Genomic DNA, 23,901 nt, shown 5'->3' on the forward strand with positions numbered 1-23,901 from the left:
CCGCCCGCCGCTGCCCCCGTTGTTTTGCGGAGGAAACGCTCGGGCCCGTCCCCGAGGCGGGCCGGGCTGGAGGCAAACACCGCGGGCCTGCCCGCACCCGCGCCGGAGCCCCGGCCCCGCGCTGCCGCGGCCCCTTGCCCGGCCCCGGCGGCGGCCGGACGGCGCGGGCTGCGGCGGGCGGGCCCGGCCCCGGGGCGGTGCGAGCGGCGCTCGGCCCCGGCAGGGAGGGGCCGGACCGCCCCTACGCGAGGAGCCGCCGCCGTCGCGGTCGCGGCGGGAGAGGTGACAAGCTGCCGCTGCGCGGAGCCGCCTCCGCCCGGCTGGGAGAAGCGGGTGTACCCCCGCTCCGCGCTCCGCTCCGAGGTAAGGCAGCCGCCCGCGCCGCCGCCGGTTCTCCCCGCGCCGCCGCCAGCCCACGCCCGCTCCGGGGCGGCTGCGGGGCCACGGCGCGGGGACAGCCCGTGTCCTCTCGCCGCGGGGCCGGGCCGCGCGGGGACGCGGCGGGTGCGCGGCGGCGGCGGGACTTGGGCTTGTCCGGCGCCCCGGGGAGGAGCCGTGGCAGCGGTGCCGCCGGCCCCGGGGGAGCCTGGCGGCCGCGGCGGCCCGAGGCGCCTCCCTGCGCGGGGAGCCGCCGCCGCTGCCGTCCCGCCGCACCTGGCCCCGCGGTCCCTGCCGCCGCCGCCGCCAAGGACGCGGGAAGGCAGCCGAGCCCCCGCCGGTCCGGGTGGCTGCCCGCTGCCCCCGCCGCTCGCCTCCTCTGCGCTTCCCCAGGGAAGCCGCCGCGGCGTGGGACGGGGCGAGAGGCGGCGGGCGCTGCTGCCGGGCCGTCGCGTCTGGTTCAGCGGTGATTTATGGTTTTGTTAACTCAGCATTTGGCACGGCGTGCGAGCGGGGAGAGCGGCGAGCGGGAGTCATAACTTTGTGTTACTTCTGGAAGGGAAAGGGAAAGGGCCCCGTGGGGCTGTGGCCGCCCCAGCGGCTTCCTCCAGTTCCTCCTTCCCCGCTCCATGCCCGCCTGGTTCATCCCTGCGCCGGGGGCTCGCTGCAGCCAGCGGGGAATAGCGCTGGGCAGGTTCGTGGGGGGGACGCGACACGGGACTGCCACCCGTGAAGGTGAATGTGGCAGAGGGGGGAAAAACTGTCCGAAATTACATGATTTTTTTTACTCCTGGTTTTGTTTGGAAACCCTGTATATTTATTCCATGTACCTATATAGGTATTTGTCTGCATATACACAGAATATGCACACGTATTTTTTGAACTATGAGAACATTGCCTATAGGCTTCTGTTACCAGATGTTTTGTTTTCTGTTTCTTTTGGGCATATTTACATTTCTGCTAGGAGGGAAACAGACAGCAGTAATGTGGCTGAATATGTATTTGAACAGTAGCGAGGAATAACTTGTGTGCCTTTAATTCAGCTGCAGAGGATATCCATGTGGGATTAATATACTTAAGTGATCATGTCACACTGACGTATCTTGTTCAGACTTGTAGATTTTTAAAGCAGTGTGGACTTGTAGGTAGTAGCGGAAGTGTAATTAATTTTAAACATGTGACTTGGCCTAGTGCTTACGATTTTAACGTGGTATTCGTACCTTGGTAAATATGCATAGATTTAGCCATCTGTCCTCTATTTTCCCTTCGTGTGTGCACGTACCACACTGTGCAAATTAAAAAGTACTGGCGGTAAGCTTTAGGGCCAACTACATATTTTAACTCTTCTGGGAAATGATCTAAAGTTACTCTCAAGGACTAGTGGAAAGCGTCTTTCATACAGTTTCTGAGTATATATAAAGTTAAAAAAATAGTTGCTCCAGCGTCAATTATGTCAATTTGTAGCTTGTATTTGGCACTGATACTATTTGCATTCAGCAAGTACAGTTGATACTGCTGCTGGAAGTTTTTCCCCACTGTGTACAAGGCCCTTTTGTGCAGTGTCAACCTCATGCTTTTAGAGGATGTATGAACCTCTGGGTAGAGCCAGCCCTACGGTTTCTGTCTCCAGTGATAGGGTGGTGGTGGGGTGCCAGCTCCAGTGTTGCTCATTGGAGATCATAGGAACAGAACTTCTGCCGCAGGCTGGAGCTCCCAGTTGGGGCACGGCAGTCTTTGGCACTTGCCATAGTTGCAGGCATATGCTATGGCTTATCTACAGTGGAATTTGGAATAGCAGTGGGTTATTCACGCTGGTGATTTGTACAGTGTGGGGGTCTGTCTGTCCACGCAAAGTAACCTGCAGGACAGTGCCTGTTTTCCTGCAGCTGAAGAGATGGGCTGTTTTGTTGGGGTATGCCTGCTGTCACCACAGGAGTGGTACCTATCTGCATTGTGCTGATAAGTAGGTGGATGATATAACATGGGTCACTTCAACATACCTTCTCCTCTGAAACTTACCTCCTCTACTATTTATGGCCCTCTCTCTGAAAAATTGGCCTGGATTTAGTCAACAGCAACCCTGCCAAAATCTCTAATCTTTGGAATTGGTATGTTTGGGATTGTGATGATGAAATCTTCATCTGAGCATCATTTTCTTAAATTTGGCTTTTACAGAATAACAGTTGTCATAAGAGATTAAAAATAAAGTCTACTTGCTGCTAACACTTGGTGGGTGAAATTTTCATCTCTTATACTCCAGATGCTCTGCAGTTTCTCTGCTGGTTGCTGTCTTTAGAATTGTACTGTGCAGTACTAAATGCTTTCTCTCCTAACGTAGGGAGTCTTAAACTGTGGTCATACCTACCATAGCAAAAGTAGTGCATTAATCCTGCCACCAATGGCATGTGACTGCCGTTTGGGGAACCTTCTTAGTCTTGCTTTTCCTTGGGTTAAAAGCTTGGTTACAAGATAGTAGAAAAAGTTCTGTTAACATTTTGTCCTGATTTATGGCAGGAAGAAGGAAAAAGTGTATTAAATTGGTATTCCCATTGCTGCCCGATGGTGTTAGATTTTTTGCATCCTCTGGGTAGCTCTTGGAATCTCAGCAACACTACATGATTATTTTACTCCTTATGCTGCCAAGTAAAATTATATAGCCTAATTTATTTAGATTTGGCATGTTCTCACTGAAAGTCATGCCATGCTAGGTGAATGAACGGTTTTCTTGTTTATATTGCCTTCATTCCACTACTCCCCTTTTAATAGGCCCTCACAGGTCTTACTATAGTTCTACTTGAATGTTTCTGAATTTTGTTGAATCTGGCAGTAAAAACAGAAATAAAGAACTATGAATCACATTAAACTTGTTATCAAAGAAGGTATTTTCTTGCTGTCAGTTACCAGCATGGAAATCTCACTTCTCATGGCTCCAGCCAGTTCTACAATCACATTTACTGCTCTTCTATATTTTTTTTCTGACAGTTTATTGTTAGCTCTCTGTGGCTGAAGTATTCAGGACAGATGTGAACACACTCCCTTCATCTTTGAAGAATTACAAAGTCACCTAATTGGCTTCCTGATCACACTGTATCTTTCTTCACAGCCCTCTATCATAATTCCGATTCTTCTAGCCTACTTATTATTCCTTTCCCGATGTCTTTTTACAGTCGAATCTTTGCTGGATCGCTTTTCCCCTGAGGAATTAGTATTTATTTTCTCAGAGGCATCTAAGAAATAAAATGACTGATGGATTATTTTTTTCCCCTCCCATTACCTTTCTTCAATATTCTCCCACGTTCATTTGCAAGTAAAGCTACTTAGAAAGTGTTCATTAAAATGTCATTGAAATGAAAGTCAAGGCAGAGTGTTAATCAAAAATGCTTTTCAGTTTCAAGTCACTCATTTCTCGTGAATAAACCTTTAAAAACAAAAACAATTTCTTTCTTGTCTACTGCTGATACTTTATTTCCCTGTGTATTTTACTGTCTTCATCATTGTGGTTGGATTATTTGTGGTAACTGCATTTGACACAATCGATTGGCCTAGGGCTTTAGAGAAACACAGTATCAAAACACTCAGCTTGCTTTGGGATAAAAATATATGGTTCAATCAACTACAGGCATGAAGAAAGAGTAGACCTCTTCACAAATCTTGAAGAGCTCAACAGTTTATCTTGCCTTGCAGATGCATGCCAACATGTTGAGCTCATGTTGGGTGACTGATGGCAGTGATGACTGTCAGGGGCTGTTCCTCTGCCCAGGGCTGGGGCCGCGGGGTGCTGTATGATAGTGGGTAGGGTTTAAGTACTGTGAGGATGCAGCCTGGAAGTGGGGAGGATGATGGTGTGACACTGTGTTGCTGGGGAAGGACATAACAGGTTCTGGAGTAACCAGATTTCCTAGATTGGAAGGCTTCATGGGCTGCCCAGAGTGCACTGGGGACACAGATGACTCTTTGCCTAGATAGAGCTGAGACAGCAATGCTGTTACTGAGTAGCGTTTCAGTATGAAAGTATAATGTCAGTGTAAAGTCCAGAAATACTTCTGACCTATGACCAGCTGGGATCATGTATCTTAAAGCAACAAACCTAGGGTCTGTGTGGCTGCAAACTCTTGACAGGGCTTTCCTCTGCTCTCCACTGAATTCCAGGTTCAGGTTTAACTTCAGCTATTCCTCCTTGTTTGGATGGTGCTGCAGTTGTTTGTGCTGAAGGTTAAATAGGTCTTTTGTGTTTGAGACTCTTGCTGGCTAATTCACCTGGTGGTTTGACACTGATGTTAAAAAGTCATGGATAGGGAATTGAACTTTGTAGGTCCCTACAGGGGAAGGAATAAGTGATGTGGAAGCAGCTTTCTACTGCTGGCTTTTCTCCATTGCCCCTAGTTTATCCAGGAAGGACCCAAACTTTTAATAATATTTTTGTGGGCCCTTTTGAGATATCACCCCCCTGGTGAGAGACAAATTAATGCCTGATGGTATCAAAAAGGAGGTCTGTGAGGTTAAGTTTATATCAGCCTATAGCAGATCTATGTCCTTTCTTTAGTTTGATGTCCCTGGTCTGTACCATTAGGCTTACTGAAGTGAGCCAATAGTTGGTTTTGTTGCTTATCTTTTTCAGGAATGGGGGATTTGGCACTAACCTGTGGTTGCTCAGGACAGTATATCCACAATGAGTTTCTTCAGCAATGGTAGGACTGTTACATTTTCAAGGAGGAGGAAGACTTCCAAGAATTTTGTTAACGATTTCAGACTGGAAGGAGAATGGTTGAATTCACAGGTCTCAGAGAAAAAGGCACCCTGTTTTAGGATTAGGTGATGTCTAAATGTGGTTGGCTTGAGCTGTGTAAACTGGCTGTTGGTGGATATGGGCGAAGTGCGGTTTTGTTTCCTGAGAGGGCTTTCCAAGTATGCACAAGGTTTTCACAAAGGGGTGTATTTCCTTGCTCTGCAGTATATCTGTGTGGATGTCATAGGCCCTGAGCATGGAAAACCTTAGCACAGACTTTGATGCATTAGATATTTCAGCATTTATTGGCCATTTTCCATTTGGGCGTTTCTGCCCTATGATGAGATACTGATAACATCAGGGTGGTTTTTGGGTATGTTACTGGAGCAGTCAGGAGTTGACTGTGGTTTTGATCATTGCTGATGAGTGGGTCCCTGAGCCCTCAGGCCCTTGCCCTACTGCTGTTGATGAGATCTGCAAGATTTTGGAGTTTCTCAGTCATTATTCTGCTGAAGCTTTCTCTGGTTCTTGGGATGCTGGCCATGCTTTCACTTGCCTGAATGAGGCAAGTTCTTTCCATGACTGCAATAGTGTTGTGATATCCATAATGTTCAACTTCTCTGTCTAGTGTTAGGTCAAAAATATGATCAGCTTTGCAGGTTGGTCCAAGTGTGATCTGTGAAAGTGCCAAGAGGCTTTTCATAAAAAACAAAAGGTGATAAGGTTTGCGGATTTTATCATGTTCAACCTTGTCAAAGTACCTGTTGAAATTCTCAAGCAATTCATAATTCTGGGACACTCTGCTACCTTTCATTGCAAGATATTAATGTTAGCCTTCATAAAGCTGTTTGTTTATTATAATCTTTGAGTGAATAAATTTTAGCTTTGGCTTTTCAGGTTAATGAAATCTAATAAAGATGCTTTAATACAAGCACCTTAGATTTCACATTTGCAGAATAGGTGAACAGAAAGCTTCTTGGTGTCTGCTTGTCTTGGATGCTGTATTGTGAGGCGTGGGGAAAAAAGACATGGGACTTATATCTCACCTAGAGAGCTGTGGGTGATGCAATGTATATCATGTGTTTCACTCTCAGGATTGTGTATTGCCTGTTGGCAGTTAGAGGTAGGTCTTACATTACTCAATTCATTCACTTAATTTCATAATGCTTTATGCTTTTTGCTTCCTGTTTGTGGTGGAGTGTATTTCTTCTGCTACTTGCAGCTACTGGAAAGTATCTGATTTCTCTGGTTCTTTCCCTCTAATTCCTTGGTAATCCCAGTCCAGTTTATACCACGGCAGATGAAGTGTGCCATGTCATTTGAATTGCTGGGTCCCACAAGAGGCACGATTTTTGTCTTGGATGCACAAGCTGTTGAATCCTGGGAATGGTTAGACTTGGATATGCCTTCTGTGGGAGCCGTGGTGAGTGTGGACAGGAAAGATGAGGGCAGGGTAGTGGCACATTAAGGCACATTCCATCAGAAGATCGTGTTGGTGGTTTCAGGCAGTCATTTTTATTTTAAAATAACCTGTCCTTGCTGTTGTTAGAGGAAGGGAGGAGAAAAATCTGTCTTCTTCCTGAGCTGTATAGAGGCCACTTGACTTATGGTGTGGCAATAACTGGAGGCCAGAGGTGGGTGGATCTCAATACTCCTCCCTCACAAAGTAGCAGAAGAGTTTGGTCATCTGAATTGTGGTGATGGCCCTGGGGCTGACGTGAGGATTACTAGAGCACTTTTCTTGCTTTCTGGAATGCTTACACCATTCTTATTTACAAATTTCAAAGTCGACTGAAGTGTTTCTTCTTACGTGGTACAAGCAGTTCTTAATCTGCTAGAGCTGGTCCCCACTGCTGCTGAGTTCCTGGTGGAGTCTGCTGCTGGAAACAAACTGGGGTGGGGGAAAACATCATTTGTGCAGAACTGTGCAGAAAGCTTTTAGGATTGCAATAATGAATTTTCTAAACAGGAGGAATAATTAAAACTGCTGTAGTTCTACTTTGCTTACTCCAGCAAAATTTTGTCAGTGGGTTCTTATTTGTTGATTTCTGCATAATAGACTGAAAAAAGGAGTAGAATTAATGGATATCCATAGAGGTTAGGGGTTTTTGTTTGTTTTGGTTTTGGTTGTTTTTTGTTTTGTGGGGGTTTTTTTTGTTTGTTTGTTTGGGGTTTTTTTGGTTTTTGGTGTGGGTTTTTTGGGGGTTTTTTTTGTGTTTTTTGTTTGGTTTTTTGGGGTTTTGTTTTGTTTTGTTTTTTGAGCTGCCAGTAACTCTTGAAGTTACATTGTCTCAAAAAGAAATCTTTGGAGATGATCATAATTGGAAACAGCTGGATAAAATTTGGGGGTTTTTAAAGGATCCATAAAGAACTCCTATAGAAAATAAGTGCTGGTAATTTCATTTTGTATTGTTAGATAGCTTGATCTTAGATACCTTTGTAAAATAGAAATGCATTCAATATGCAAAATATCTGAGAGTACTGAAATAGAAAGGTCTGAAATTCTGTGGACATTTCTGTACAGGATGGAGAGCTTTTTACATATCCCTTCTGTCAGCAGTACAAAGAGGAATCAAAAGAAGCAAATGCAAAACATCTGAGTGGTAGTTCCTTGTATATGCAGCCAGTAGTAAAGGGAAGACAAAACTAGAAGTCTTTCTAGTTTATCCAGTATTAATTGAGCAGATGATCACCGCTTTTGTCAAGGCAGTACTTCTAGCTCAGATTAAGTCCTATTGCCATGTCTAGTTCCAGTGAAAAGTTGCTTTCATGAGTAGGGGTCTAGGTTGAAGGAGCTGGGCTTATTTGCTTGGATGAAAAGTAGGCAAGGGACAGTCCAGTAGCTGTTACAGCTGTTTGAGGATGATAATGAAAACAGTAGGACCAAAATGTACTTAGTAGTGCCAGATGACACCAAGGGAGAGTGACAACCAATTGTTTCTTTGGAGATTCAGGTTGGAAATTGGGAAAATCTTGTTACTAGGGGAGCAGTGCAGCATACCAGCAGGAGATCCAGAGGAGCAAGTATCTGCCCTCTGAGCTTCTCAGGACTCATCAAGGCAAAGCCATGCTGACCCAGTCTGCTCTTGATGATCGTTTCCTTTTGAGGCAGAAGCTGGACTAGGTAAGAAACCCCCTTAGGTTTCTTACAAGAAAAGTTTCTAGGAGAATCCCCCCTTGCTTCCTTCTCAAGTGAAGAATTTTTTTGACAACTTTGAACTTAGCTGACCAGCTACTGTGGGATGTTTGGTGGTAAACTTACTTTCATGTCCTCAATACAGCTTTTGTAGTTCATACAGTAAAGTTTCAGTCTACTATACTTAGATTAGTATTGTTAACCTAAGTATTTACGACCTGAGGACCAGCAGAATATTTTTGTCACCAGGTTTCTTTTGTTCTTACCTGTCCCTGAAGGAAAGGACAGAACTCTTTGATGGTTAATACAGTCTTGCCCAAACAGGCAAGCCTCTCCTCGTGGGTCTCCTGAAGAGAGGAGCTTTGGGGGATGAGGTGGCATTACAGTTGCCAAAACGGGTAGGTGGTCTGCAGCGAAATTTAGCTTATAATCTTAAATTCATAAGATTTTACACCCCACAGCAAAAGATCTGTGTAATCTTCATCCCGCACTTTTTTCCTGCATTTCCCTTTGCTGTAGTAGTACTACCTTAAAGTAAGCCATAGGTAGTAGACAGGATATCTTCTAACCTTGTTTTGGCTCTACTAATATGTATTAGTGGTTGTATTTTATCCTTTTTAGGACTGATATGAGGGGGAACAGCCAAATGAATGGTTTTGTCAATTTATAACCCTTTTTTTTTGAGAGAGAGGAAGAGGAGGGGGAGGAAACTACAGAATGGGTGAAGTAGCTGTGTTAGAAAGCTGGATGCTATCCCCTTACAGACACTTCCCTACAAATAAACTCTCTGTTCCATCTTTGGATCTCTGATGAATTAAGTCCTGTAAGCAATTTGATTTTTGAAGCATTTTTTTCTGTAATTTGCTTCATTTTTCTGATGGTGGGATTAAATTTTGACATGTGCTACTTGAAACATGCTTTTTTCAGAGGTCATGTTGTTGGATGCCATTTTATCCCACACAGTGCTTCTGCTAGAGGACCTTGTTTCTTGCCCTGGATTACTCATACTTGTTTGCTTATTTTTTTCTGCGTGAAAACAATTCTTTTTTCTATTTGTGTTTACAGCTACTTATTTCTTGGTTTCTGTTACATGACATTTGGGAAAAATGAAGGTTCATGTTCATGTATATAGTATTTTGTGGCAGAGTAATTAGGCAAAGATCCACATGTAATGTTTAAAAGCATTATACAACAGTGTTCCTGACGCTTCACAGTAATCAGAAAACAAGCTGAAACAAAGCAACCTCTTTTGAGGTGCAAATGGAAATTTGGTGCAAAACTCATGGCTGAATACATCTAAGTCTGATGTTTAAAGAAAAGCTTGCCTAAGTGAACACAAACTCATAGACTTCACAAAACAGAGCTGCCTGTTAACCAAAAGACTAGTTGCTTGCCAACAGTTCGCTTGGCATAGCTTTCTCCTACCTGTCATCCATACTTCACAGAAAGAAATAAAACCCTGCACTTACATACTCCAGGCCCTCTCTTCTTGCCAAAGTAATGCTTTTTTAATTATATAGAGTCCTCTGCTCTTACATGTGTGGGTTATTAATTGCTGTAAAAGGGTGAGGGATTGAATGCTGCTCTTACTGATTTTAAAAAACAAAAATTATCCAATTGGCTTTCATTTTCTGTGAAGTTTCCTGGAGCCTATTTTCTCTGCTTACAATTGAGATTGCTTGCTGATTTTGCTGCATGCCCCTGAGCATCTACCCTATAGACTCAGGCTATTAAGAGGCAGCTTGTAGGGAAATAGGAGGCAGCATCACCTGTTAAATTAGGTTGTTTTACACCTGTAGCAGTGTGCAAAAACAATAGGTTAATTTTAATGAATTAGAAAGAGCAAGTTGAATTATTTTTGTGCTAATTGAAGATGGGAAAATTCAAAATATAGCTTAGTTTCAGTGGCATTTTTTTCCCTTTGGGTGTATAGTGGATTAATAAAATAGAGCTTTTGATTTAAAGGATAATTAGAGAGTTCTCATTACATCACTCATTTAAAGATGTATTATTTGGAGCCATTGCTTGAATTATATGCAGGATTTCAAATATATATTTGAGGCTGATAACTGAATCTTCATAGATTTAAAAAATACTGAGTTTGTATGCAGAAAACTTGCTTGGAATACATCTCTCACTCAGATAGTTACATGAAGTATTATTTTTGGTCATTTAGGAACTTCTTGGAGGACAAATTTTTTTCCTGTGTCTTCCCAGTAGGTTGGAAATCCCCAAGATAAGGGGCAGAAATTTAGTATATGCATCCTCCACTACATTCCTTGAAACACAACAGGGTTTTCCTGTGGCCACAAGACTTTATGGCTGAGGTTAGTAGGTTTTATGAAAAGGTGATTTATCAAATGGTTTCCTCCTGTTGTGGGTTTGAATAGGAACTACTCCAAATCTGAGGCCAGAACAATGGGTATGGAGGAAATTAGTCATGGAAGGGTCTGAGGAGGAAGGAGCATGTTTTTATCAGCAATGGAAGAACTTCCCAGTATATGGGGGTCTCACTAAAGATGATTTATGCATCAGTGGGTAGTGCTGGATTACACATTTGGATTGTTTCTAATTGATTATTAAAAACCTAAAGGTACAACACTCGCTTTCTTCTTAATTTGACACATTTAGGAAGTATTCTGCCTGACCACATGGATTTGAAATACATTTTTATGAAGGCTTTAGCATTTGGTGTTTATTTCAGCCAAAGTCGAGGGCTCAGGAGGCTTCCATCAGGTAGGTCCCTAGCCGTAGTATGCATTGTACAAACTAGGTGGACATGAAGTCAGCTAGGAGAGAGAGATTTATCTTGAATTTATGATACATGTTTCTGGCTTAAACAGTGTTTTTACTTTTACACTGCAATTCCTTGTGAATCATAAAACATATTCTGGATAGGGTTCAGCAGCTGACGAAAAAGAGTTTCTGTTTTGTATATAATCCTTTTACATTCTGCTGGAAGATTTGGGAAGATCTGATAGGAATATTTCTGAGGAAATGGATGCATTTTTTGGATGGGTACAGGTATCTAAATATAAGGCATCTAAAATGGTACTAGACAATTTTATATCTGGGACATCTGTGTGGGGCTGGCGAATATAAGACATACCAGTAACCCAGTCCTTCCAGCAGTGGCCACTGAGGACCAACAGAAATTCCCTAGGGCATCTAGAAGAAACTAGGTTTGGATGATTAAAATTTCAGTTTCAATGTTTTAATACTTCTGTGGTTTGGTATTTCAGATGAGCAAGCTGAAAGCGGCTTTTTATTCAGCTGTCATGAAGAAAAACCAAATCACTTTCCTGAAAAAACTTTTGCATAAGTCAGTGTTCTAACCACCATGTAGGTGGTTTGCCGATCTATTTTTCTGAGATTATTTTGCCAGTTTATAGTATCTGCCTTATAGAGTCAGCAAGATAACGGTTATTTTAGCAACCTTCCCTCTCCCCAAAAATGTCCCCCTCCAGAATGAAGAAGAAAATTGAGAGGAGAATCCCAGTTCAACTCCTCTTAGGTTAATTTGGTGTCAATCAGTTGTTCAGAGGAGGAAAGCGTGAGTGAGTGCAAAGATTGCTGTTCAGTCAGGGGAAAAAAAAAACCCTGGAACATATTCAGCATAGCTTAGAGAACAAGCTTATGTAGCTTATATAGCAACATAGCTGGAACATGCTTATGGCAAGCTGAGGATTTACACCAAAGCTTTAACTGTACATTGTCAAAATACAGGTGTCCTTTAGCTCTATGCTAATGTCTTTAGTTAATTGAACTGAATTTGAAAATACGAAGTGCTATCCAGTGTGTGTAAACTGAAATATCTAAATATTTATGTTCGTAATAAGGCTTCTTCTGTAGTAAGATTTCATCTCCTACATGTTTAATGAAAGACATGATAGAAGAAGCCTAAGGGTGGCCATCTCAGGTAACCAATACAGAAACGCAATTGCTTTTAGGATATGATGGAATCTCTTAGAATAGCTGCTTTGGGATAGGATGAATCACAGCCCACAAATGCCTATTTCTCTTCAGTGACTATAAAGAGAGAGGGGGAGTAGAGTGACTCAGTGAAATGTGGTTGTTTATATTTGGTCAAATGTATTTCAAGCTAAGTGCATAAGGCTACAATACTGAGGCAGCTCAGCTCTCCATGGCACCTGGTGTATGTGTCTCAAACATTCAGCTACAAAAGCCTAGTTGGAGTGAACTGCAGTTCTCCTCTGGCTGATGCCTTCATCATCCTTCCCAACTGGAACCACCCTCTAAAGGAATGGTGCACATGTACTTAGTTTTCATCCCCATGGGGAATTGGTGTCATCCTAAAATAAAGTCAGGATGCAGACTGGATGTGTGTCTGAACCCATGTGTTTGGATCTCACAATTTAGACATGGCTTAAACTCCTTGTGCAAGCAGCGGAAGGAGAGAGAACATTTGGAAAACTTCCAGGAGCCACCTTAATTTTGGTAAGATTGATTCCTAATGTATAACTTGAATATATGCTTGCTTCTGTGGAGTGTTTCATTTTATGTTTCTCTCAGCATATATATAATGGAAATAGAATAATCTGTTTTCCCTTCTGCGCACAATCTCCAGTTTTCCTAGGTTAGGGAGATGTTGCGATGTCTGGGAGGTTGGAAATTAAAACAGTTGAAAAGCCAGACTTAAAGTTCTTGTGGTAAGCCTATTTTTAAGACAAAGATTAGACCTGTCCTTTCAGAACCTGTTCCCAGTTAGTAACTTGGAATTTTGATACTACTCTTTAAATTTTTAACTTAATAATTATTTCCACCATCCTTCAGCCCCAATATAGAGATTGAGATTGATTCTGCAAAAGCTGGCATCAGTGGTATTATGCATGAGTGCCTAGTTTTAAAATCTTGGCAGCTGCTTTGACTTTTCTTTATGCTGTCATTCAGACCATAGCTACCAAAGCTGAATTTTGCTCGTAGTAACAGTTGTGGGAAGTTACTAAGGGAAGAGTCTATTACTGACACAGGAAATAGTTTTGCAGTTCTTTTTGTCATTGCCAAACTTATCAAACGTCATTGTTGCCATAGGTCATCTAGGCACAGTTCAAAATCATCAATCTGCTGCAACTGTATATCACGTAAATTGCTTGGTGACTTTGGTGCTAGTGTTACATATGTTCCACCCTGCTTGCAAAGCTCCCTTTAAATTGACAAGTTTTGTTGTTTCTGGAATTAGACCTAATTGCTGTGATTCAAGAGTAAGGAAGGGAAAATAACTGCGTGGGTTCTGCATTTTTCAGTTCTCCTCCTCTTTATTACTTCCAAATTAATCCACTTTTCTCCAAAAGTTGTATCAAGACCATTCAGAAAATTGTGTGTAATAGTAACTGATAGGAGCATTTTTCCCTTGATTCATTAATTACAGGAGCATATCAGGCAGAGCAGATGGCATTTTCTGAGTTGGGAATTTACCTTTGTTATTCTTTGTTGAGTTTGACATCTGAATTTCTCAGCTTCTAAGATGATGTTGTTTTGCAATTAAATATATAATATGATTGCATAAATCAGACTGAAAATTGAAATTCTGGCCTTTTTCTTTGTAACTGATGTGAAAAATGAATGAATGCATGGGCACATCTCCATTTGAGAACTATTCACTCCTCAATGTACAGAGCAATTATTTTTAAAAATTTATTTTTTTGCAGTCCATGAAGTCATGCCTTTTCTCTGGAACTTTTTGATGGGCCTTAGCTAAAGGGTTCACAAATGTGATGTATTTTCAGCACATCCAAGTGTTGAGGGTCTTGTGATCCTTTGTCATAGGAGAATCTATAACATAATAACCCACACGGGGATCTGGTGGGTGTGTGGCTGTGTGTTTGTGGTTCGGGAGTCCTAGGAATGCTATCTGGAAGCAGCCCAGCCCTGATTGAGTGCTGTTCAAGCTCTGCAGAGGCTGCAGTCTGCTGTGTGCACTGTGAAGCAGTGGCACTTGGAATTGGGTTGTGCAGGCGGTTGTGTCAGTGACTTGCCTTTGGTTTGTGGTGGGGAAGGGCTGAGGGAACCTGCAAGTTCCCTGCCTCTTTTGGAGTGAACTAATGGGCCACAGGAGCTCTCGGTGGCTATTGTGGTATGAATGTGCCCGTGGTCTGTGGAGAGGGCGGCTGGCTCTGCTGACTCGTGCTGCCTGTGCTGCTTATTCTCCCTTCTCCGGCAGGGCTCCGTCTTCTTCTACGTGTTAAGCTGCTCGACGAGACCAGCCAGACTCTGGCTCCTGCATCTATTCCTCCCTTTCCCTCTCGTCACTCTGTCTCTTCTGCCCAGCCTCACGCCGTGTTTTGGCCCACCTGACCTTTCTGCAGCGCGCTCTGACGGGCTCGTCTCACGCACGTCCGTGGGGCAGCGGCCGAAGGGTCATGAGAGCAACAGGCGAGGTTGTCTTCCTGCTGTCAGCTCCAATGTCTGGTCTCTGGCAGATGGGAGCAGCAGTTACAGGGGAAATCCTGCTAATCTCCTGTAACTTGAGCCCATTACATGCTCAGTCGCACTGTGGGGCTGGTGCCTTTCCAGCCACATATGGACGGACGGCTGAAGGAATCAAATGCTTACTGCAGAACGTTTTCAGAGATTTGCACCGTAGGGATCAGCAACAAAAATTAAAAAGATGCTCTGAGTCAGCTGAATATTGGCAGGTTTTAAAGCTTTGTCAAATTGGAAAATATTTTCATATGCGTAGCACAACATACAAAAACCCTCGATATATTAAAAAACCACCCTCAAAAACAACATCAAAAAAGCAAAGGGTCAACACTTTGCTAAATTTCAAGGCTGCCCCAACATGGGCAGAGGGGCCAGAGTTCCCCAGTGAGTTACAAGGATGGCAGAGCAACATGTTTTTGTCTAGGCTATCTCAGAAATAGGCAAACTGTGTTTTGGCAGAAAAGTCAGTAAATCCTGCAGCAGATGTCCAGCATGGAAAATTTTTAACAAGGGCAGCTCAAGTTTGGCAGAGTCAAAAGAATGTAGAAAATCCTGATGAGATGCAGCAAGCCATCATAATAATGGGTGGAGTTACCACCCTTGTCCCCAGGGTCTCTTGAACCCACCAGAGTCAACTACTTGGTTTTTTTGAGGAGGGTTGGATTTTTTTGTTTTGGTTTTGGTTTTGTTTTTTGTTGTTGTTATTTTTTTTTTTTAATGTATGGCAGAATAGAGAAGAATGGAGGGGATGATTGAACAGAAAGTAAGGGCTGGCTGGCAGGAGCCTTCTTGGCAGGAACACGTTTTAGCCATGCCTGGAAAGGGAGAGTTTTCACAAATTGTGTGGGAGATGGTGGAGCCCAAAGGAGAGTTGCTGCTTGCTAGATAGAGGAATAATGGATTTTTGGGAAGCTGTGTTTATAATATGCAAAATAGTCCACAGGAAACAATGGGGCCTTGGGACAGAGCTGCCAGTGAATGAGAGCTTTGTTTTCCTCTTGTCTATTCATATTTCTAAACTTTTAGTGGCATTTTAAACACATTTTACACATTTTTTGTATAATGGATTGAATTGCCTAAACTGCTGCCTAAAGTACTGTTGCACTGCAACCTTATCCCTTTTTGGATAAAGACTGACTTTCAGCTTAAACTCCTTTTTGTATTTTTCTTAATTGCAACTCTTGTTTAATAATCCTTGGCTGCTTTGTTCTCATGTTTTAAAACTTTAGAAAAATTTATAGGAAAACTGGTTGACAGCAGACCTTGTGTACCAAGCGTGTTGAGCTGCCCACAGCTTGACCTGAAAATGGCAACTGATATTGTAGTCCTTATGGCAGAACCTTGACACAAATGAACAACAGTTGCAAGCTAATTGCATGAACTTCAGTTTAGATGCTGCTGATGGGATTTGTCTGCCATGGATATGAATTAAAACACCCTCATATAGATTGTTTCATTGAGAAGCATCCCTTACCTGCAGTCCATAACAACCGGTCTGAAATAATCGAAAAGATGTTATGGTTGTTTTGCTGTTAAATGCAGACACTGCACATAAGATTATGCAGTATTAAAATGAGAATATTACTGCCTGAATCGGAGTGTGTTTTGGCTGCATGTTAAAATAAAAGAGAGATGGTTTGCTTTATTATGGTCTCACCTTTACAAACAAAACAGCACCACTGCAGTTTTGCAGTTTCAGAAATGTTGTTTGTGCACACGTTTGCAATTAGCAAAAGCTTTAAAAATCCTTGTGCAAGAAATGGTGAGGCTGCTGTTGCAGTGGAGGGAAAGGGAGTTGTTTGCTTTTGCTGCGTATGTTATTTCATGGAGCTTTGCCTCACCAGTAAAACTCCTTCCCTGTGCGAGGGAAATTCCTGGTTCATTGGTATGGATGCATTGTTTTTACACATTAGAAGTGCTGTGTTGCTGTGTCAATCATCCCGTTAGGATCAGTTTAAGAGCAGTAGGGCTGACGAAGCTGGGTGTGATTGGCTGCCATATGCTGGGAGGGCTCTGTGAGAAGGAAGGGCTGCAGTCTTTCAGCAACAGAGTTTAGGCTGTGTCTTTGCTTCATCATCTGAGGAAAAATCCCCAGATAAGTCACAAGGCTTCCTGAGAAAAAAACCCAAAACATTACAGGCTGCTCATCGTTTCGTGTGAGAATTAGTTACCATGATGCGATGGGAAAGATATGGCTGTTTGTTTATATCAGATGTTCCTGTTCACGTTGGGAATGTGTCGAATAGACAGGGCTAAACAAGGTAGGAGGATCGTTGTCTTTTATCGAATGTTTCAAGAGTTTGCTGCAGTATACTGCATACTGTATGTGTTGCTTGGGGCAGTCGGGGAAACACTGTTTCTCTCGTGAATGGATTCTATTTGGGTGAAATAGGTGGATTTTATGGTAACTTGTTTTCAAAGGGTATTAATTTCCAGTGTAAATAGCTCTCTTCAGAAATAGAACATGAGTATATGCATATTAAAACAAGTGAAAAAAGAAATAGGTCAGTATGTTTCAGAAGTGCTGCTACCCTAATTGGATTTTTAGCTGGGTTGCTGTCTGGAAGGGCAGCCTAGCTTTAAGAAGGAGAAGGAGTCAACCTGGAAATCTGTGAAGTTTATAGCAGCTATGTTTGAAGATTTAGGTGAATTAGACTGGCTGATCTAAATAATTCCCTATCGAAGCTTTAACTAAAGCCAAGACTGCCTGCCTGTATGAGTATACAACAAGATTACGGTATTTTTCCCTGTTATAAAAGTATAGGTGTTTTTGACTGCTCTGTGATTCCTTGTGCTCTTCGAGCTGGGGGAATTTTTTCATATCCTAGTTTAGCTTATTGTAGCTTATTGGAAAAAACTGCCCTTTCCAGGTCTTTGTCTAGGCAGCAAAACAGAACCTGTACGTGAAAACAAGGAAAACAAGGTTAATAATACGTGCTGCAATTATCTGATCTTTATACATTTTTAATGAGAGAACACACAGCTAGCAGAATAATTTAATGAGCAGGCTGGCTTTTAGAGCCACTGAAATCACTGTGCTAAGGCACATCAACTTTCTTCCAGAGGAGGAGCCTCAGGAAGGAATGGAGAAGATTTATGTTAAATGCTCTAGAGAGAAGGAAGAGATATTTAGGCAGAAGTCTGTACAATTCTGGAAGAATGTAGTAGGTTTTAGTTGTTATTATTATTTATTAGATAGGAAGCAAACTTTACTGTCATGTTTCAGGAATGCTCTGAGAACATTTCCTCATCCTGTGATATGCTGAAGCCTCTTCAGCTTTCTCAGACTGGCATATGCATTGATGGTGCTCAGTACCTTACAGGATGTTACCCAGTTAGTGATCTAAATTAATATGCTGACTTCAGTTGTTTTACAGCAGCATCATTTATATGTACAGTATATAATATAGTTGAGTTTTAAAATTTTTTTCCCCCCTAAGATTACTCATTGGTGAGACAACAAGAAAATGTTGTCTTCTTATTTATCCTGTAATAGTCATGTACATTGCATGTGGATACTTACATTCAGCTAGGATGTTGATAGAAAAAACAAGTGTGTGTAGTGAGAAAGAATAAAGATCAATTTCTTAAAGAGAAATCAGATAGAAGAACCTTTTGCTGCCTAAAAAAACTTCCAGTGATGTAATTTTGGGGGGAATGTTTCAAGATTTCCTTTATCAGGAACGACTTACACGAGTTTTAACAGTATTGTGGCAAGGCCCTTCTAGACCAACTGTCCATTGCCCCTCCCATTTTTCAAGGAGATGTACAGGACATGTACTCAGACCTCCTGATGTCACCTCCCAACTCCTCACAGCTGACTCTGCTCAGAGAAGGTTGATAGCACTTCCCTGCTCCCTGGCCAAGTGCTTGCTGGAGACCTGGGGCTGGGTTGTTGACACACACTCAGTTCGTGAACCATTTTTCAATGCTATGGTCTTCTAAGTAGAAACAACCTTGTGCCTTCTGAGAATTTCAAGATCTACTAACAAATGAAACACATGTCAGGATGTAGAACATTATTATTACAAGTCCATAGGGTATGGATATGTATGTTAAACTCTCTATCACTATTGATGCTTAAATGTGTTATTCGTATGCAGACTGTGTTAGGCCTGTGAGGCAAGACCAGTAATTTGAAGCAAGTAAAATAATCTTTTTTCAAGGAATAAAATATGATACAAATATTTAGTTTTTGCAAATAAAACTGTTTTCATGCATAGCTTTCAGAGAAAACTTTTCAGTTTCCTGTTTTGAGGCAATCTCTTACTTTCAGATAATTTCAGTGTCTGGTTTCCATACCATGTAGATCACAATATCTAGAGTTGTCTTGTTGTACCTGACTACCAGAGTGAAAATTTGCATTTGTCCCTTAATCAAGTAGTTTTTGTCAAACTACTGACAGACAATCAAATGACGAAAGGATTTAAAAAATTATTTTCTGGTCAAGGTGCATAAATACTGCTACTTTATATGGTTAGGTGAATGAACATTCGGCTTAGAGAGTAGAGATGGTACTAAATATTCATCATTTGCATTTATTTGGTATATAAAAGTATTTCAGACCAGATTCTGGTGCCTCCTTTCATTTAGTAATATCTTTTCTGTTTAATTGCTCTGTGTATTTCATCAGAGCTATTAGTGTCGTCACCTTCTGATGTGCAGTCTGTCTGTTTTCAAGGAATAATTACTTTGTTTAGAATTACTCTCTTTTCCTAAGATAGAATTTTCTAATGAGTTAGAGGTCCTGAAGGATAGTGCTTGACATTAGAGCGTTTATAAAGGCAAATCAGCTTCTTAGTTTGTAAGTGTACATTTTACAGAAATGTGAGATAATTGTTCTACCATTTTAATTTTTTTTTCTGAGCAAGAAAAATGGCTCTTAAATGTTGCGTGGGATTTCTGGCACTCGAGTATCACCTCAGCTGTAAATGAATCTTCTTCTTGGTTGCTCAGATATATGTCAGAAATAATCTGTACTGTGTTTATTTGTAAAAGCTCTGTAAAATGTTCAGTTTTTATAATACTGAGAGATAAGAAAAAGAGTGTTTAAATTATTTATTAATTATTTTGCATACAGTTTTAACACATTACTAATAGTTAAATTTCACTTGAGAGCTGTTAGTGATACGGTGCTTCCTAATGTTACTAGAAATTTCTGACTCCGAGGATTGGTTTTCTCTTCCAGGGAAGAAACACCTTTTTAAAAGTCAAATTATTTTTCCCTTATTTTACGCATATAGCTGTTGCAAAATTTTAGCAAAAGAGAACTAAATTACTTGTTTTAAAGTTTGTTAGTATGTATTTTCTTTTAAAAACCTTTGAAGGTGAAGCTAATTTGATATGTTTAATACAATGTTTTATGGTTAACTAATGTGCACCAGTGCTATGTAACTGGTCTGTAAACAGGCTGAAATTATAGCCTGAGGAAAATAAAACTCATTTCAAGAGAGTGTCAGGCTGAAAACTAGTTCAAATAATAGCAGTATTAACAATTTGACTAATTAAACTAATCTCCTTATACGTTATTAGCAAATGCAGTGAGAGTTGTGGGTTATTGATATACAGTCTTCTTTTTAAAAAGTCTTCTTTTATAACCAAGCTTTGTGGCTTTATTTGGAGTAGAAGGTGCATGAGGAGAAAGAAGTTATGCAGCCCCTTTCTAAATCTGCCAACTTCTTAATCACCACTATTTTTTATTTTTCTTTTGCAACCAGGCCCTTAAAACACCGAGCTCCCTCTCTGATAATGCTGGCGATGTCGAGTTCTTAGTTCAGTATTTCAGGCGTGCTAAAAAAGGAAAAGTCTGGGGCTGTGAAGATTTAAGAGCATACCTAACAGGGGATTATATGCAAAATCCTTATAACTAACACAAAGAAATACTAATTATGTGCGGGACTCTTTGTGCTACTGATGATTACTAGAGCTGTTGAGAGCTGCCAGTGTTCAGTTTGCTGCTTCTGAAGAAGACTTGTAGGATTCCTGGAGTTGTAATTCTGGCAAAAGACCTGGTGGGCTTGTGATACCTGAAACTTTGCCAGTTAGAAGAGCTCAGCTGTAAACAAAAGTACAGAGGTTCACACTCTCTCTATGATTTATTTTATATTTTTCCTTTTTTTTTTTTTTTCTCTCTCCTTTTTTATACCTGGATGAATGTCCACAAGTACATACACACGTAATATACACACACTCATAAAAATATAATTTTTCATCTTTGTGATTTTTGGACTACAAAAACAATAGCTAATAAAGACAGTGGGAGGGATCAAATGATACAGTAATTGCATAAAGAAGTGGATCAAGAAATAGGAACAGATGGTTCATATCAGAGTCTATTCATTTTTTTCTGTTTTAGATCAATGTGTTTTTTTCATCAGTTTCTGAGTGGATGATAAACACTTTGGGAAGCGTTTTGGGAAGATCTGGGCACCATACACTGCTGAACTCATAATTAGAGACAAGGTCAGTCTGGAGGTTCATGAGCTGTAAAATCTCTCCTGCAGGGAATACAGCACCTCTGACAGTAGGCAGAATTAAAGAATACAAATAAGGAAAAATGCAGAAATGTTTTCCTGTAGTAGTTTTATGGAAGAAGAGACGAAAGCTAGGATTTGGTTAGAAATGCCTTTTTCTTTTCTTCCTTTTTTTTCTTTTTTTCTTTTTTTTTTTTTTTTGTGGGAACTCTGAAGGCAACTTTTCAGTATTTTTTTTTTTTTTGTGTATGATCTGTTTTAAGAGGCCTGGCAAATAATTTTTTGGTTTTTTAACTCTCTAGTGTTCACTCCTATCTGGACTGAATACATTTTAACTTGAGCTTCTTGTTTTGGGTCTTTTCCCCCTACTGCTCTGTTATATATACTTCAGGCATGTTGAATGGCTCAGTCCCCCAGCCCCTAGTTTTCTGAATCTGTCATGATTTATGTACTTTATAGGTGTCATGGGCAGTGTTTTGAACATAGTCTAAAACTAACCTACAATTTCCAAGTGCCAAGTTTTCCATTATTTTCCATTGTTTGAAAGGATGATGTTTCAATGCTGGGTTTCAGCATGTCAGGCTTGTGCCTTCACAGTCTCCTTTGGCAGCTCTCTATGGGAGGTGGGTAAAGTGACTGCCTCGTAGGACAGCAAACCCTGTTTTAGTCCATTAAAATATTATTCGGCTATTTCCTTCCACTTTTCAGACTATCTGCAGTGCTGTTATCAGCAGCTATGTGCATATTTCAAGCCTAGATCTGCCTTGGTTTGTCAGCAGACCCCTCTGGCTGTGCCCTGGCAGGACAGGCAGGTTCACTGCTGGCAGGAGCGTACCTCTGCACACAGTTAATGATTCAGGACTTCAGCGCTGCCTCGCTCTTTTTACTTAGAAGGCTGCGATAACGTGTACGGGATTTCTCTGACGGCTGTGCTCACCTGTGGCACAGCATCCCCTGCTACAGCCTCTCTGCTGTGAGGAGACCAATGCCAGCTTTCCCACCTTTGTCTCCTCACCCTGTAGCCAAAAAGTGCTGTGGCCTGGGGCACCTCCTCCAGCTGGCAAGAGGCTTTTGCAGAGGAGGAGGCCGGCGCGTGGGCTGCTGGTGCTGGGGATTGCAGTGCTGCAGTCCTTATTGGCATGCTGAACATGCTCTGGCAGCACGGCGCGCCGCTGTCCTGGAGGCTGGTGCTTGTCTTTAAAAACTTTTTTGCTTTGTGTGTGATTGTAGTTTTTTTTTTTTTTTTTTACAATTCCCTTGTGTGTTTTAGTTCCCCTCTGCTAATGCTGGGAAACAGTTTGAGGATGGATTACTTTATTGCCATAATTTTAAGGGAGTTGGGATGGGGGCTAAAAAACTCTTAAGTTTTTCTGTCACATTGGAGATGGCATGAAAGGCTTTGAAAGTGGCCCCACTGATGTGTTTATAAAGCCAGTGCACTTTCTACTTTCCCCCCCTCCTTTTTTTTAAAGACCTCATTTAATGCTCAGGACTGTGCAGAGGCCGCTTTCAAAGGCTTTAGTATCCACAGTAGCAGCTCTTTGAAGTGGAAACTCCAGCGAGGAACAAGCCTTCAGCTTAATCCTTGGTGTAAAAAGTCCTAAGTGGTAAGAAGCCACAACATCCCTCTCAGTGGGAGGAGCTGGAGAACGATACCTGCAACTGAATCTGTATCTTGGACCTCATCCATGGAGCCAGAACTGGCTGGACACTTCTCTAGGGCAAGAGGGATGCAGTCCCTCTCATCTCTCTGGTTTTTCCCTCTGATTCTGTCCCAGCTTCTTTGCCCGGTTCGTTGAGGAGGAAGACACAACTAAAAGGCGAGAGTAAAGCCTGAGAGCAAATGTGTTTGTTCTTGGGTTTGTTTGCTCTCTCGAGTTGGTAAATCTTTTCCCTGGAGTGCAGAGCCAGTGCCACAATCCATCTGTTGGTCCTTGTGGGCATGTGTCTGTCCAGTTAGGTTGGTGGCTTCATGGTGGTCTCCCAGGTGCTTGTCTCCCCTTTGGCACAAGGAGGGTGAAGGAAATAGTGCTTTTTCGTCACCAATGGCTCATTTAAGTGCTCAAAGCCAGGTGGGATGAGTCTGTCATCTCTGAAATAGATTTGTTTGAAATAGGAGATGAAAGTTTCTCGCGGTGGGGCTTGAGGATCAGTGTGTCCCTATGGGTCTGTAGCAGTCTTGGTTGCACAGCTAGACTGCTTGTAAGGAGCTGCCTTCCAAAAATGAAGAAGGCAGAAGACAGCAGTGCTTTGACAGGCACGTGGCTTGAGCAACCTGGGGTGAGAAGCTTTTTGAGAAGGGCTTTGCTTCTCAAGCATGGTAGCCATTGCTGATTCTGATGACTATTTAAATAATCTGATTTTCAATTGAAAAGTTATTTTTTAACTTGGTGATATTTTTGACCCTCAATGCATCACCTACCATTTAATTTCACCCTTGTGCTTGCTGTGTGCAAAAACAGCTGTCTTTTCCATGGCATCCCCACTGGTAAATGACTGAACACTTCCTGCCTCCTAGTCAAAATCTGGCGTCCTCATCATCAGTCTGTGTGAATTTCGTATTCTTTCTGTTGTCAAAAACCTCCTTGTTGCCTCTTTGTACATGTAAGCCTTTCTGCAGTGCTGATGGTGCTGTTACTGTTGTCTCACTCTTTTATCATTCCAGAGTTACATGCTCCATGGCTATACACACTAGTGTAATTCTTTCTTGTTTTCCTTTGATAGTGCCAAGTGTTCTGCTTATT

General features: G+C 41.9%; 1 protein-coding gene across 11 annotated transcripts in view; it reads left to right on the forward strand.

The window, feature by feature from the left end:
* Nucleotides 1-221: 221 nt before the first annotated feature.
* MBNL2 (muscleblind like splicing regulator 2) overlaps nt 222-23,901 on the forward strand; it is a 105,910-nt gene continuing 82,230 nt past the window's right edge. For 4 of the 11 annotated variants that reach the window (XM_088159829.1, XM_014873382.2, XM_088159828.1 and 1 more), the window contains exon 1: nt 233-363. The gene's annotated coding sequence lies outside the window, so the exon portion shown is untranslated. Of the gene's footprint in view, nt 364-16,717; nt 16,946-23,901 lie in introns of those variants that run through there. The other 7 variants (XM_088159834.1, XM_088159835.1, XM_088159833.1 and 4 more) reach the window with 3 other exon arrangements.

This window comes from Sturnus vulgaris, chromosome 2 (genome assembly GCF_052056855.1).
Source record: "Sturnus vulgaris isolate bStuVul1 chromosome 2, bStuVul1.hap1, whole genome shotgun sequence".
NCBI classification, from domain to species: Eukaryota; Metazoa; Chordata; class Aves; order Passeriformes; family Sturnidae; genus Sturnus; species Sturnus vulgaris.